Source organism: Dipodomys merriami, unplaced genomic scaffold, assembly GCF_024711535.1.
Source record: "Dipodomys merriami isolate MVZ:Mamm:240054 unplaced genomic scaffold, mDipMer1.0.p SCAF_11, whole genome shotgun sequence".
Classification (NCBI taxonomy): Eukaryota; Metazoa; Chordata; class Mammalia; order Rodentia; family Heteromyidae; genus Dipodomys; species Dipodomys merriami.
In genome coordinates this window covers 49117447-49123389 of record NW_027202382.1, presented here as the reverse complement: position 1 = coordinate 49123389, position 5943 = coordinate 49117447, and positions in this window count along the sequence as shown.

Sequence of the window (5943 nt, the reverse complement as noted above, 5' to 3'; positions counted from 1 at the left end):
CCAGGCTTGCAAGCTCCGGCAAGGAGCCTGCCTCCCCCTCCCCTGCCCCCGCCCCCTCCCCCGAGCCAGGGCCCCACCGGAGCACCCCAGGGCCCTTCCCTGACTGCCCCTCGCCGTGGTGCTTGGCGACACACAGTGGTGTGCTCTGGCCGGCTGGACCTCCGCCCTCCAGGCTGCGCCATGGTCCGCTGGGGAACAGCCACAGCCCACGCGTGTGCTGCTGGTGCCTGGGCTCCTCCCCGCCGGGCCTTGCCTCTCATGTGTGCAAACGCACCTTCTCTGGGCTATGGATACCCAGACGCCCGGCATCCCGGACTGTTCCTAGGGTCTCTGGTCCCAGGAGAGGCAGGAAGCTGCCCCTGCCGGGCAGGTCCCTGGGGGCCCTGCAGGCTGGAGGCCTGGCCCATGTTGCTCTCCTTTTCAGCCCCCCTAAGGCATCTGGGCGGAGAGATGAGGTGAGATCAGGGCCCCAGGTGGGTGCAGGGCAGCGGCTCACAGTCACCAGGCACACTGGTGACTCCCGTAGGTGCTGGAGCTGGCTGTGGCCCACGTCGAGCCCTCCTGCCAGGGCCCACCCAGGGCCCGGCCTCTGCCCAGGCTGCTGGGACCCAGGAGGCACCACCCTCCCAGCTGACTGTCCCAGGAGAGCCAGCAAAGCGTCTGGCTGGACCCCAGGGCATGTGCCCTCCGTGCCTGGCACCCTGGACGGAAGCTTATTCCTCTGCAAAGCAACAAGCCCTACATAACTACAGACAGACGGCCGGCCGTTAACAAGGGGAAAAAATACTTTATCTCCTGGCGGAAAGGGAAGGCCTGAGCACTGGGCAGGGCCGCAGAGGTGGACGCTTGGGCAGCAGCCCAGCCCCGGCTGGCAGGCCTCCCTCGCCACTCCCATTCCCTCCTGCCCTGCCTGGAACAGAGCATTGGGAAGCCTTTGGGGCAAGAAATAGCCCAAGAAACAGCCTAGGCTGCTGAGTGCTTGCCAGGCCGGGGGCTTGGTACATCTACCCACTCCTCAAAGTCCCAGTGCCCGCACCTGACAGGGTCTGGAGCGGAGCTGCAGGGGCAGCGGGGGGGGGGTGTAGGACACCCTCTCCCTGGTGACTGCCCCTTGTCCAGTGCTCAGGGGAGACGGGACTCTGGGGGAAGTGAAGTCCAAGTCACTTCTGCCGCTCAATCTCTCCTGTAGGCCTCTGCTGTAGGAGAGAATCATTATTGGGTGTCCTGGAGGCTTCGGTGCCTCAGTTTCTCCAAATGGCAGGTTGGAGTGTCTCAAGAGGCCCAAGGGGGGGTTATGGTGGGACACTGTTAGTGTTATGCTCACCTTTGGTCCTCAGCTCACCCTCACCTGGGCCCCCCACCCTGGAGTTCCCTCCATACAGCTGGCCCCTCCCTCTCTCCGCCCAGACCCACCTGAAGGCTCATCTATCTCACTTCCTATCCCCAGACCCTGCTGCTACCTGGATGGTGACAGAGCCACGTGCTTTCCCTCTTGGGGGAACTATGGCTCCCCTAATAAACTTTATAATAATCTTTCTCCTGGGCCTGCCTGGCTCTGCGTGGACCCCTGGGGTGGATGTGTCTGATCCTCTTTCAGACACTTGGGCCTGGGCCTTTTTAGGTGGCAGGGGCGGGGCACGGGGCTGGTATTCAGTCCTGCAAAAGGGGTCCCAGTTCACAGCCCTCCTGGGCATGCCCAGCCCCCTCCACCACTGTGCTCCCCCCAGCTCAGCGTGTCTGTTCTTAGGATTAAAAAAAAAAAAGTAACTTAAAGAGAAAGGAAAAACAGGCATCTGCCTGACTGGGCCAGAAATCTCTGTTTCCTCCAGGCCAGGAAACAGGAAGTGCATGTGTGCAGAGATGAGGAGCTCGCTGGGAGAACAATGGGCCCCCCTGGCCGGGAAGGGGAACTGCGTCAGGCTGGGGCTGCAGGAAGCGACCTCTCCCACTCACGCCTGAGCGGCCAAGGCATAAATTTAGTTCCAGGTTTGTGGGTTGTTGTTTTTTCTGTTGGTTGTGTGGCTTGAACTTAGGGCCTGGGTGCTGTTCCTGAGTTTTTGTTTTTTTTTGCTCAGCTCCACTTCCAGTTTTCTGGTGGTCAGCTGGAGATTAGAGTCTTAAGTATTTTCCTGCCCAGGCTGGCTTTGAACCATGACCCTCAGATCTCAGTCTTCCCAGCAGCTAGGATTACACGCGTGAGCCACTAGTGCCTGGCTAGTCTGAGTTCTTTTTTTGGGGGGGGGGTCTGGTCATGGGGCCTGAACTCTGGGCCTGGGCACTGTCCCCTCAGCTCTTTAGCTCAAGGCTAGCGCTCTACCACTTGAGCCACAGCGCCACTTCCGGCTTTTTCTTTCTTTTTGCTTATGTGGTGCTGGGGAATCGAACCCAGGGCCTCATGCATTGCAAGGCAAGCGCTCTACCACTGAGCCATCTTCCCAGCCCCTGAGTTCTTTTCCTAATGGAAAGTTCAAAGCTTCTGCCAGTGCCTGGGGAGGCAGGTGATCTCAGTCCTGGGGGAATCAGAACCGCTGGGAGTCCTGGGGGACCCATGGACAGCACCCTCCTCCTCCCTCTGGGTAAACCAAGGCCCAGGTAGGGATGAGGCTGGCTGGGGGCCTGGGGACAGCTCCTGAGGACTGAGATCTGCAGGGTATCGGCATGAACCCCCTGCACGCCCCACTCCCCACAACCCAAAGCATGCTCACCGGCCGCCGGGCCCAGCACCCAGCCCCGCCTGTCCCTGCAGGCAGGCCTGTGGCCATGGGCAGCTCTTCCCAAGCCTGCACTGGCCCTGGCTGGAGTGAAGCCACCAAGGCCAGGGGCCTTGTGTTTGCCAGGCTGGGCAGCCCGAGGCGGGCACAGGGCCCCATCTGGACGGCTGTGCACTCAGAATCTGACAAGGCCAGATCTTTGGGGTCTGATTTCTTTCACTCACTTGTGTTTTTGAGGCTCCCTCAAGTTGTAGCATGGACCGGAGTTTATTCCTTTTTATGACTGACTGACTGTTGCATCGCGTGGTATTTGTCCTGTTGTCTGTAGATGGACGTTCAGGCTGGGCCTGCTGTTGGCTGTTTTTCTTTCTTTTTCCTTGTGTGCCATTCCTGGGGCTACACTCAGGCCTGGGCGCTGTCTCTGAGTTTTTGTGCGCAAGGCTCTACCACGTAAGCTTTAGCTTTCCTTCTGGCTTTTTGGTGGTTCATTGGACGTAAGAGTCTCATGGGCTGGCATGGAAGCCCAATCCTCAGATCTCAGCCTGCTGAGCAGCAGGGATGACAGGTGTGAGCTGTCAGCCCGGCCTGGTCTTTGTCTGTTTGAACTTGCCTCTGGGACCACCTACATCTGAGGTCTGGGAGGGGGGTGTCCTTTCCCTCGGGGGTGCCTTGGGAGGCACGAGCAGGGTCACGTGGCTGGCAACCAGTGCGGGAGGGAGGGGAGACGGCTGGGCCCTGCTCTCAGTGCCACCCATCCTTTCCAGCCAGGGCTTTGGCCCTGGCAGGTCCCAGAGAAGCTGGAGCACAGGGCAGAGGCCTACGGCTCGGGCCAGGACATCCTGCAGGGAGTGGAGCCTGGACCATACCCAGATACCACGCACCTCCTGGGCTGGGCAGGGTGCTGACTGAGTGCACAGGGCCCCCCACCCCCCCGGCTGGGCAGGGTGCTGACTGAGTGCACGCGGCCTCCCAGGCTGGGCAGGGTGCTGACTGAGTGCACTCGGCCTCCCCCGGGCTGGGCAGGGTGCTGACTGAGTGCACACGGCCTCCCAGGCTGGGCAGGGTGCTGACTGAGTACACGCGGCCTCCCAGGCTGGGCAGGGTGCTGACTGAGTGCACGCGGCCTCCCCTGGGCTGGGCAGGGTGCTGACTGAGTGCACGCGGCCTCCCAGGCTGGGCAGGGTGCTGACTGAGTACACGCGGCCTCCCAGGCTGGGCAGGGTGCTGACTGAGTGCACGCGGCCTCCCAGGCTGGGCAGGGTGCTGACTGAGTGCACGCGGCCTCCCAGGCTGGGCAGGGTGCTGACTGAGTGCACGCGGCCTCCCAGGCTGGGCAGGGTGCTGACTGAGTGCACGCGGCCTCCCAGGCTGGGCAGGGTGCTGACTGAGTGCACGTGGCCTCCCCCGGGCTGGGCAGGGTGCTGACTGAGTGCACACAGCCTCCCCCGGGCTGGGCAGGGTGCTGACTGAGTACACACGGCCTCCCAGGCTGGGCAGGGTGCTGACTGAGTGCACACAGCCTCCCCCGGGCTGGGCAGGGTGCTGACTGAGTGCACGCGGCCTCCCAGGCTGGGCAGGGTGCTGACTGAGTGCACGCGGCCTCCCAGGCTGGGCAGGGTGCTGACTGAGTGCACACAGCCTCCCAGGCTGGGCAGGGTGCTGACTGAGTGCACACAGCCTCCCAGGCTGGGCAGGGTGCTGACTGAGTGCACGCGGCCTGCCTCAGCCCCATGTTGTTGGAGGGTAAACGTCCAAAAATGCTGTCCCCAATGACATGGTGACACTCTCAGGACTCAGCCAGGATGTCGCTGTCCCCTCCCCCTCAGTCAGGCCTGCTGGAGCTTCCTGAGACAAGCCCGGCTCAGGACAATGGCCGGAAACCCCAGGCCCAGGCTGCAGGCCCTGCTGGCCAGGGGAGGCCCTGCTGGGGGAGGGGGCGGATCGAGTGGGGGGCTGGTGGCATATGGGGGGGAGGGGCTAGGAGTGGGGCCTGGGGTGAGCCGGACCCCCTGGCTGTCCTCAGCACACCTGCTGCTGTGCCCCCGCTCCTGGTGGGCGCTACCATCCAGAGCTGGTCAGCCTCAAGCCCCGGACTGAGGGAGCCCCTCCTCTGCCTGACGGGCTCGGGCTGACAGTCAGTGGGGGGCTTGGAAGTGGTCTGTGGGGACCACGCGGACCCTGGCTCTGTCCAGGAAGAGGGACACTTTCCTGCTGGGGCCTTGTCTGCTGCGTCCTGGGCGGGCCCCCGAGGCCCAGGCAGAGCAGGACGGGGGGGCCGGGGTCCCCGCTTCCTTTCAAGACCTCTACTAGGGCCCAGGAAGAAGGCCACTCCTAGCTGACTCCTAGCTGAAGGCACCATCCTAGCTGATGGGTCGGAGGATCGCAGTGTGATGCCAACCTGGACAGGAAAGCAAGCTCGGCGACAACGCAAACCCCAAGTTCAAGCCCCAGGACTGGCGCGCACGCGCGTGCACACACACACACACACACACACACACACACATACACGTAAGCACACATATATACAAGCATACACACACATATAAGCACACACGTACACACATATACAAGTATACACATGCACATACACATATACAAACACATAAACACTCACATACACACATATACAAGCACACACACAAACATGCATATACACAAGCACACATGCACACACATATACACATATACAAGCACACACATGCACACATGTATATAAGCATATACACTTGCATACATATACAAGCGCACAGACACACACATATAAACACACATATACAAACACACATGCACACAAAGTAACAGGATGGTGAATGGTATAGAGTCATCAACATTTGCAGGACTGGTGTGACACACACATACAAGCACACACATGTACAAGCATGTACACACACACACACAAGCACACATAAGCACATCCACACATGCACACAAAGTAACGGGATGGTGAACTGTGTAGAGTCATCAACATTTGCAGGGCTGAGGTGTGACCTAGCAGTTCCGCTCTGGGGCGGGTGTGCAAAGACAGCGCGATCCACACGTGGTAGTCTCCCCACGGCAGCTGTGATGGGTCTGCCGCCATTAGACAGACGGACAGGAAGGAAACCCGGGCGCAGGCGCACAGGGCTGCGCTGGTAAGAAGACGTCCAGCCCTGGCTGAGGCCGGCACGGACCAGGAGAGCTCTGTCAGGGAACTGAGGTAGGCGTGGCACACGCACGCCGTGACTTTACTTCC